General features: G+C 40.4%; 1 long non-coding RNA gene across 2 annotated transcripts; it reads right to left on the minus strand.

Annotated features, from left to right (window-relative positions):
* Positions 1-4,683: 4,683 nt before the first annotated feature.
* Positions 4,684-9,253, minus strand: LOC144374954 (uncharacterized). Of its 2 annotated transcripts, none has more exons than XR_013434178.1 (3): positions 9,144-9,253; positions 8,202-8,355; positions 4,684-4,842 (listed from the first exon to the last, which is right to left on the minus strand). It is a non-coding gene; the product is annotated as an uncharacterized LOC144374954 (long non-coding RNA). The 2 variants fall into 2 exon arrangements; XR_013434179.1 differs by lacking the exon at positions 4,684-4,842 and adding an exon at positions 4,919-4,985.
* Positions 9,254-10,222: the final 969 nt, after the last annotated feature.

Consider the following 10,222-nt stretch of genomic DNA (forward strand, 5'->3'; position numbering starts at 1 on the left):
CAAATTTTTATCCAAGTAGAGAATCCAACAGTTAAACTGTCTGCAAAAATGTAATTTTTTTTGTAGGTAGACTGAGATATATAATTATCTTTCTGAAAACACTGCAATTTTATTTTGTTCTAGTAAATAAAGTCAATCTAGATGAGTACAGAAAAGGGTGGAAACTTGGTACTAAGGTAATCAAATACAACTTAAAAATATGACCACACACATCTATTTTTTCTCTCACCCAAAACAGCTAAAGGACAATACACAGATTTCTAAAAAGATATATGAGGCAATGGTAGATGAAACAGTGCACGAATTCTTTGGAAGATAAAAAGTGGATAAGAAGAGGACAACAGATTCAAAAGAGCTGTGGAACCAAAACACTGGTATCTAGCTGGGGCTGACTGCAGGAACTGAAACCCTTTCAGTTCTCCAAAAACTCAGATGCACAAGCACAGGCACCACAGTATGGAGGAACTGAGAGGATCCGCACACCAAACACCAAGAGTACCACGTGCCCTCAGCTCCCTGTCTTTCCAATTTAAACCACCAATTTCACTGTAATGGTATAGGACTCGTCTTAGGATACAATGAGTTTTCCAGTGAAATCTTCAAATCTGACTCCCCCAGTGCAAAAGCTGGCTTGCCAACCAGTGCTGTTGGCATGAGGCCCAAAGGCCACCCACCTGTTCACAACAGAGCTGCCTGTCAGCTTTGGGGAATTTCACCAGCACGATGATCAGAGGACACCAGATGTTTCAGATAAACTGCTAACAAGAAAGAGAGACTCCAAAACAAAACTTTTAAAAAGAGGAGGAAGAAGGAAAAGCAAATAGACGAAAAAGAGATAATACAGTGGGCAGGGTAACACTTTCTGAAAAGATATAATAAATATCCTCCCTGAGATATATTTTAAAAAGCTATAATAAATGTCCTCGGGGAGGATATTATATCCTTGAAATGGGAATAGGATACGATTAAAACAACAAGCTGAGAACAAGAAAGAGTTCTTGAAGAATATAAATGTGATACTATCATAACAAATTTTAAAGATAAAACACAAGAATAAGTCCAAGAACTGTGTTCTATAAAATAATGCCAATTGCCGAGATTTTGAATTCTCCATATATTCCATAAAAACCACACCAGTCAACAAGGATAATCAAACCACCCCTAATCTAAGCCTACCACAAAATTAGGAGTCGGGAACTAGTATAAACTTCCACTTGAAGGTAAACAGAGAATGAACATCCCAAACCAGCTGAGCTCTGAAGCCCTCACTGGTCTGGGGAGGCAGACAGAGACTGCACAGGAGCAGGACAGTGGGGCTCCAGCAGTGCCAGACAGATGAAGTTCATCCTCCAGAATGAGGTCACCCCAGGATGACTGAGATTGGTAGTTCAGAGCAGTGGCTGCTTAGGAATTCAAAGGAAGGGCTGGAAGGAGACGCAGTCAGACATCTAGGGACGCTCTGCTCTCGGGTGAGAAAGGGGTAATGCAGACAGCCTTCGACAGTCTATGGCAGGGAGAGAGAGAGAAGCAATGAAAGAAAATTCAGAAGGACAAAACCAAAAGCCTCGCCCAGCCCTTTCCCTACTAGTAAAAAAAGCACCCTACTGAAGCCACTGTGCTTCTCTGTATTGATGAGAGAAAGAACTCTTTTTCGGGGCGGGGTGGGGTGGGGTGGAGAGGGAGGTACTGGGAATTGAACTCAGGGGCATGAACCACTGAGCCACATCCCCAGCCCTATTTTGTATTTAATAGAGACAGGTTCTCACTGAGTGCCTCGCTTTTGCTGAGGCTGGCTTTGAACTCATGATCCTCAGCTTCTGGAGTCACCGGGATTACAGGTGTGCACCACTGTGCCAGGCTAGAAGGAACTCTTGAATTAAGAATCTCAGTAAGGGTGAAAGATCTATATAATGAAATTTACAGAACCTTAAAGAAAGAAATCAAAAAAAGACCTTAGAAGATAGAAAGATCTACCTTGCTCTTGGATAGGCAGAATTAATATTATCAAAATGACCATACTTCCAAAAGCGCTATACAGATTTAATGCAATTCCAATCAAAATCCCAATGACATTCCTCATAGAAATAGAAAAACAATCATGAAATTCATCTGGAAAAATAAGAGACCCAGAATAGCTAAAGCAATTCTTAGCAAGAAGAGTGAAGCAGGGGGCATCACTATATCAGACCTTAAACTATACTACAGAGCAACAGTAACAAAAACAGCATGGTATTGGCACCAAAACAGACTGGTAGACCAATGGTACACAACAGAAGATACAGAGACTAACCCACAAAACTACAATTATCTTATATTAGACAAAGGTACCAAAAACATGCACTAGAGAAAAGATAGCATCTTCAACAAATGGTGCTGGGAGAACTGGAAATCCATATGCAACAAAATGAAATTAAACCCCTATCTCTCACCATGCACAAAACTCAACTCAAAATGGATCAAGGACCTGGGAATAAAACCAGAGACTCTGCGTTTAATAGAAGAAAAAGTAGACCCTAATCTCCATCATGTGGGATTAGGCTCCAACTTCCTTAATAAGACTCTTTTGGTGCCAGAATTAAAATCAAGAATCAATAAATGGGATGGACTCAAACTAAAAAGTTTCTTTCTTCTCAGCAAAAGAAACAATCTGTGAGGTGAATAGAAAGCCTACATCTTGGGAGCAAATCTTTACCCCTCACACATCAGATATAGCACTAATCTCTAGGGTATATAAAAAACCTCAAAAGCTAAACACCAAAAAAAAAAAAATAACCCAATCAATAAATGGGCCAAGGACCTGAACAGACACTTCTCAGAAGATAATATACAATCAGTCGACAAATACATGAAAAAATGTTCATCATTACTAGCTATTAGAGAAATGCAAATCAAAACCACTCTAAGATTTCATCTCACTCGTCAGAATGGCAGCTATTATGGATACAAACCACAATAAGTGTTGGCGAGGATGTGGGAGAAAAAGGCACTCATACACTGCTGATAGGACTGCAAATTGGTGCAGCCAATATGGAAAGCAGTATGGAGATTACTTGGAAAATTGAGAATGGAACCACCATCTGACCCAGCTGTCCATCTCCTCAATCTATATCCAAAGGACTTAAAAACAGTATACTACAGGACACAGATGCATCAATGTTTACAGCAGCACAATTCACAATAGCTAAACTGTGGGACCAACCTAGATGCCCTTCAATAGATGAATGGATTAAAAACTGTCGGGTGTGTGTGTGTATGTGTGTATACACACACATACACACACACACACACACATACAATGGAATATTACTCAGCAATAGAAGAAAATAAAATCATGGCATTTGCAGGTAAATGGATGGAGTTAGAAAAGATAATGCTAAGTTAGCCAATCCCAAAAAACCAAATGCTGAATGTTTTACTTGATATAAGGAGGCTGATTCATAGTGGGACAGAGAGTGGGAGATGGGAGGAACAACAAGCTCTAGATAGGGCAGAGGGGTTGGAGGGGAAGGGAGGAGGCATGAGGTTATTAATGATGGTGGAATGTGATAATTATTATCCAAAGTACAGGTTTGAATACAGGAACTGGGTGTGAATATACTGTGTATACAATCAGAGATATGAAAAATTGTGCTCTATATGTATAAGAATTATAATGCTTTCTGCTGTCATATATGAATAAAAATTTTTAAAAAAGGTCAGTAAAACCCTCTCACACCAGCCCATATTGACTCCCTCTTGCTGATACAGGAGAACAGTCATTTTAAAAATAATCATGAGGAAAAAAAAAACCCTTTCAAGTCTGAAATTCAAATATTTCAGAACAGAAAATGGACAAAAAGATAAATATTGGGGCTAGGGTTGTAGTTCAGTGGCAGAGTGCTTACTCAGCATGTGTGAGGCACTGGGCTCGATCCTTAGCCACCACATTAAAAAAAATAAAATAAGGGCATACTGTCTATCTACAACTATATATATATATATATAGAGAGAGAGAGAGAGAGAGAAGGGGGGACACCAAATTTGAGAAAAAAGAAAAAGGAAGACAAAATGATCTCCTACACCTCATGGGTCTTTTTTTTTAATATGTATTTTTTTAGTTGAAGTTGGACACAATGCCTTTATTTTTACTTTTGTTTTTATGTGGTGCTGAGGATTGAACCCAGGCCCTTGCATGTGCGAGGTGAGTGCTCTACCGCTGAGCCACCACCCCAGCCCCCCACCTCATGGGTCTTAAACGACCTAAAGCACATGACATAGTCAGTACTGTTGATGAACACAATAAATGTCCATAAATATCAGTTGCAATTTAAAAAACATTCTACTATTGAGAAGAGGAATCACTGTGCAAAGCACCACCATAAAGATAGGAGGTTTACCAAATAAACTCCAGAGAAGATGTCTGCGTCAAGGGAGAAAAGGTTCAAATTTAATCCTTGAGACTGACAGGACCATAAACATTAACATCATCACTTGGATTCAAAGTCCAGCTTCAAGGGAACAAGGATTACTCTGGTAGTTCTTGGACCAGGAAGCCTTAAGAATGTCATCAGATGACTACAGGGCTGGGTAGGAAAGAAAGGTCCCAGAGCAGGACACAGGACTTCCCGTGGGGACGCATCTCACTCACACCCTACCTTGAGGTGATGAAGTCACTGGCTCACCTAACCCCAACTCACTTCCTTCCTCCTGTTCTCTGATCACTCCTCCAGCTGCAGGCAGGGCATCAGAGGCCCACTGGCTATTCTCTGTCTCTCCCAGGATGGACTCCAGGTCTACCTCCTCCAGGGTGCTCCCCTCAGAGGACAGCAGTTTATCCAAGCCAAATTTCAGTATGTCACTCAACTTGAATGAAGAAAACGAGAGATCCAGTTAGTTCTCATGAAAACACAGATGAGGATGTGTGACTTGCTAAGTGTCTAAATGATACCAGGTAATTCTTTCCCTGTGGACTTTCTTCTCTTCCATCACAAATGACACCTGCCAGGCTGTTTTGAAGTTGGATGAGGAATAAGCAGAGAGGTGATAAATGATGATCAGAGATGTTGACTTTGACAATTATTTACAATACCAAAAAAAATTTGGGCCTCCAATTTTTTTGAGGAGTGGGGGCAGATAAAATGATTCCAGCATCTTCTATAGCACTTCTCACCAGCATTTTTTACAGGCACTTCCAGCAGTCCTCAGAGAACTCAGAGAACCTGTTGGCTACCTTCTTACCTCTCCCACTGCCAAACTCTTATAAAGAGAAGGTGCCACTGAATACCTCATCTCACCATGAGCTGCCACCTGTCCTTGCCAAGCCGCTTTGATACTACAGTGGTTTATGGGACCCACTTTGGCAAAACCATAACCACCCTGATCACCAGACCCAAAAGCCCTTTCTCAATTTCAATCTCCCTGGATAGTCCTGCGGCACTCCCCATCCTGCCCTCTTGCTCCCCCTAGGGGATATACTCAGCCTACTTCCTATGGCTACAGGAACCAGAATCTTAGATAGTGTTACCTGGCTTTCATTTGCTACTTGCAACTCTCCACCTCCCTAAGTACTATCTCTTAGGAATTCTGAACCAATTGGGATCCACATCATGGGACTTCATTTTCATTTTGCCCTTTTAGATTTGGTTAATTATCTCTAGATTGCCTATTCTGTAACTTGGAAACTTTAGCTTGAAAATACCCGAGATGAAAACTATGACAAAAACTAAGCAAAACCATACCTGTTATATTTATATTTAACTTTGGTGTACATATATATAACCAAGCCAAATGGCTTTGGCATTTATTACCCAAAACAGAAGAAAGCCAAGTATTTATGATGAGGCTCAGTCCATACTGGGACCCTTCCCTCTTCCACTCCTTGGACTATGTCTCCTGGCTTCCCTCGCTAATGCTCACTCACAACATGTCTTTAAGGAACTACCCATTTTTTAAATGAAAACCACTTTATTATACTAACTAAGAGAATGTAGTTGGAAGTTAAAGAGTGCTCGGATTAGAGTCATGAATCTGATGTTTGGAAAATTTCTTAAGATGGAGGTAAAGACAACATCTATCTCATTTTTTTGTTATTCTTCTAAAACAACTGGAAAAAGTGCATGTCACACAATGCTTAGCACACAGTACGCATTCAATAAGTGTTCACCACATCTTTATCTGTTCTTTGTTTCTGTTGTGTTCTCCTTCTAAAACAAGGAACCTGCTTTCCTTTTTCAGGACTTCACTGCTCTATACTGCTTAGATTTATCAAACCAGAACCACGTCTTTTACTATTAGATTCTTTTAATAACTTAAAAAAATGTCCTGCTGTATTTTGAGACAAGGCAGTGAGTTATCACCCTTGTTCCTGGCAACCATAAATAACTCACAGTCTGATGGGGAGGAAAGAAACAAGACAGAACCAGAGTGTGATTTCTTGCCATGGCTTGGGCAGGAAGTCCCACCGAGGTCCTCTCCACCAGCCCATAGTTTGTACTGGCCCCAGGATCTGGTCCCATGGCAGAGTTTTTGCCTGTGCATTTCACAATGATGTGCTAGCAGCCAATGCCACAGGGAAACCCCTGACTGAATGTCTGGAGCTCCCTCCACTGGGGAAGCATCTCCTCTAACTCCTGACGCCTGTGCCTTCACAACAGCCCATGATGAGCTCCTCTCCCAAGGTCCTGTGAAGAAGTATATTTAGACACCTACAGTGTACACGCACCTCTCTCTCAAGCTTTCACCTTCCATTTGAAATTGCCTCTTCAATAGTGTGAAAATAAAATGCACAGCCTGCCCGGCCACCATGACAGATGAGCATGCAGAAGACTCAAAACACAAAAGGCCAAAGACTCCAGTTACTCTCTAAGATAAACTAAAGTCAAGCAAACAAACAAAACCTAGGGTTCTTCTTTCGGGTTCTAGTACCCCCAAATCTGTGACCCTTTCCTGCAGGTGAGTGACTCCCTAACAAAAACAGCACCTTCTCTGTCTGCAATGCTGATGATGTGTAAAGATACAGATGTGAGAAAACTGCCATTTTTAAACTCATGCTTGGGCTAGTTGTAAATTTGATGATTCTGCTTGTAATACTGTGTAATTTTTTCCCTTTCATATACCTCTTGAATTTTTTGTTTGATAAGCTGATCCTTTTAAAGCCTGGTTTTTCTTGCAAATTTTTCTAATTCCTTTCTTTTCTGAGTCTCCCTCTAACAATAATGTATATTGATTTTTACTACAAATTCTGTTGACTAAAGCCTACATTATCTTCATCTTTCTAATTTCTATCCCTGTCTTCCTACTTTCTACTCTCATCTTTCAGGCTTAAAGGCTTAAAGCCATCTTGGAACTTGCTCTCTCTCACTGCCTGCCTCAAAACAATAGCCAACTCCTGTCATTTCTCTGCAGTTTCCTACAGCAGACTTTCCCACAGCTACTACCTTTTCTCAGACATTTAGTACTCTCTTCATGCTTGAATCATACTATATACTAGGGGTTGATCTCTCTGCATCTAATCCCTCAGAAGGACTTGGGGTATATTATAATATAGGTTCAATTTTATCTCAAAGGCTGCTGCTAAGGAATAACTCTAAACCTCCTACCAAAAGAGAGCTCTCTAGGATATTCTAAGCCAGCAATTGACTCCCATCTAATTTTTCCTTCTTCAACAAATTAACTCTAGTGCTTTCATCCCTATATCCTATGGCATAATTTTGAATTCCTAATCTTGTTCACTCATCTCTGAGTATGGAATGAGTACTGTAAGTCACTACTCAAAGCGTCTGGGATTAAGGAGGAGCTATGGAACTAATCATCACTGATTTAAAAAAAAGGAAGAAAAAAAAAAGAACTTAAACAAATTCTCTCTGAGGTAACTCGTGGCACACTCATCTTTAGAAGCCATAAAGAGATTAGATCCATGATGTTCAGTTACATGCTCAAAGTCATACATCCAATAAGGGATAAGATGTGAATTTCAATCCAAGTTAGATGGTTCAAAGCTCATTCTCTTTATTCTATTTTCTCTGCCTTTAAATGCCACCCTCATTTTTAGCTTGTATGGCACCTTGCATGTAGTTAGGTACTGAGAGGGTAAGAATTAGTCCAATGAAAAAAATGTGTAATTTGCAACAATGGGTGGTTAATGCTGGTCCTTTTTATTTGCATTCTCATCCAAAGATAGTACTGGTTATAAATCATGAGACTCTAAAAGGAACACATTTTACCTGGAGGTCAGGATCAGCCAAAGGTTTCTGGGCTCCCAGAGTAAAATGGTCTCTTTCTATGATCGTGTTGGTGAGCTGCAGTTTGGAGGCTGCTTTCCTATAAACTATTTCTTCCACAGTGTCTCGGCCAATCAGCCGGATCACTTTCACAGCCCTGTACGGGAGTCAAATGAGAGCAGTGTTAGAAGTCTGCAAAGCTGGGGAAAAAAGCATGCCAGGAAAATACACCCAAAAGGAAGCAAAACCAAATGCCACATTCAGGGAACAATGAAAAGGACACTGCTCATTGGGACCTGAGCATTTGTTAGAGAAATCTGGCCTCAACTTCTTCCTGAACTTTTCCCCAAAAGAGGAAGAGGAAGGAAGATGAAGTGACCACTATTGGGCCTTCATCTGTAGCCAGGATAACCCCTGGCAGGAATGTTACCTCAAGTCAAAGGGTAGCTGAACACAACTTTGTTTCCTCTTTGTGATACTGGGAACCCAACCCAGGAGAGCTTTACCATGAAGTTATAATCCTAGCCTTAAAAAAAAAAGTTTTGAGACAGGGTTTAGGTAAGTTGCAAGGTTGGCTTTAAACTTGATCTTCCTGCTTGAGTCTCCCATGCTGATAATGATTACAGGCATGTGCACCCACTGGCTTTAACTTCATTTTTAAACTGAATTAGGATCTAACGTGAGAAACATGAACTAAATAAATTCTAAGTTTCTTCTAATCATTTTGGAATTTAACTGTTCTTTTCAACAAAGTGAGTCTGAACTGATCATAGGACCACTGATCCCCCAACATGACTCTACAAGCCAGCAGCACAACGGGGTTCAAACCCAGTGGACTCTAACTCCAACGTGGCACTGTTGTCAGCACTACACGGTCCACCTTCCTCCCCAATCCACAGCTGCAAGCCAACAGAGCAGAAAGGTGCCAATGACTAACTCACTCACTTGTTCTGGCCAATTCAGTGAGCTCTGGCAGCTGCCCGCAAGTCATTTTGAGGATTAAAATCACTGTCAGAAAAAATAACAGTATCTGCTGCTTTTAAGTTCATGACAACTCCACCTGAAAACCATACAAAAAAGGAGCATGATCAGCAACACACAAATAAGGAACTAGAAAACACACAAGGCAGGACTGGGTCATACTGAAAATCTGAAATCAGTCCAACTGACTGGTTTCATCCTTCAAACTGAAATTTCTGCCCCAAACTTCAGGTTTTGACCACCGTACAGTGGTCAAAAGTGCTACCTCACCTTTCATTGCGTGAACTGGGAAAATTTAATTATCAAATATAACAGAATGAGAGGTAAGCAGAAGAAAAGGATGCTTAAGTTAATTGCATGAAGACATTTAATATTTGTTTGAAAACCTTGATTGGATTTTGCTTCAAACAGTCTGTGAATAAGGACACAAGTTCTTTCAGAAAACAGCTCCAAAAATAAGAGGTCTGGGGGTTTCAGTTGTAGCTCATACAATATGATAGGTCCTAGCTTAAGTAAGTTCTCTCGACTTTGTGATCTTTCATCCAATTTTAAAAAAAATTACAGAAATGTCTTAGATGCCAAGGGCAAGGGTGGGAAAAAACAGAAGGTGTTAGACTCTACGGGGGAAAGGGGTAGATTCTCGACTTTCTTCAAAGGAATTCTCAAGAAATTTTATTCTAAGAAGAAACTAGGAAGAAAGGAGAAAAAGGCACAGGTGGAAAACAGTTTGATTTTTTTTCCTGAAAGGGTAGGTGTATCAGGAAGCCCATGGGCACACAGTTTCAGGGAAGGGAAGAACCAGTCTCACATCATACCATGGGAAGACGCTGAGAGCTAAGGTTCTATAAGGAAACTAGAGAGTTCCCACTGGTCTTTGACTAGGTTCTGAACACACACCCATTTTCTCCTTATTTTTCCATTAAAATGGTGAAATGTTTCATTTGTAAATGGCAAACACAGTAAAATGTTTGCTTTGGCATATGAGGGAAGAAAACTTCATTTGACAAAGAAAAGAAAATACTTTGAAAATGATTTGAGATTTA

Source organism: Ictidomys tridecemlineatus, unplaced genomic scaffold, assembly GCF_052094955.1.
Source record: "Ictidomys tridecemlineatus isolate mIctTri1 unplaced genomic scaffold, mIctTri1.hap1 Scaffold_97, whole genome shotgun sequence".
Classification (NCBI taxonomy): Eukaryota; Metazoa; Chordata; class Mammalia; order Rodentia; family Sciuridae; genus Ictidomys; species Ictidomys tridecemlineatus.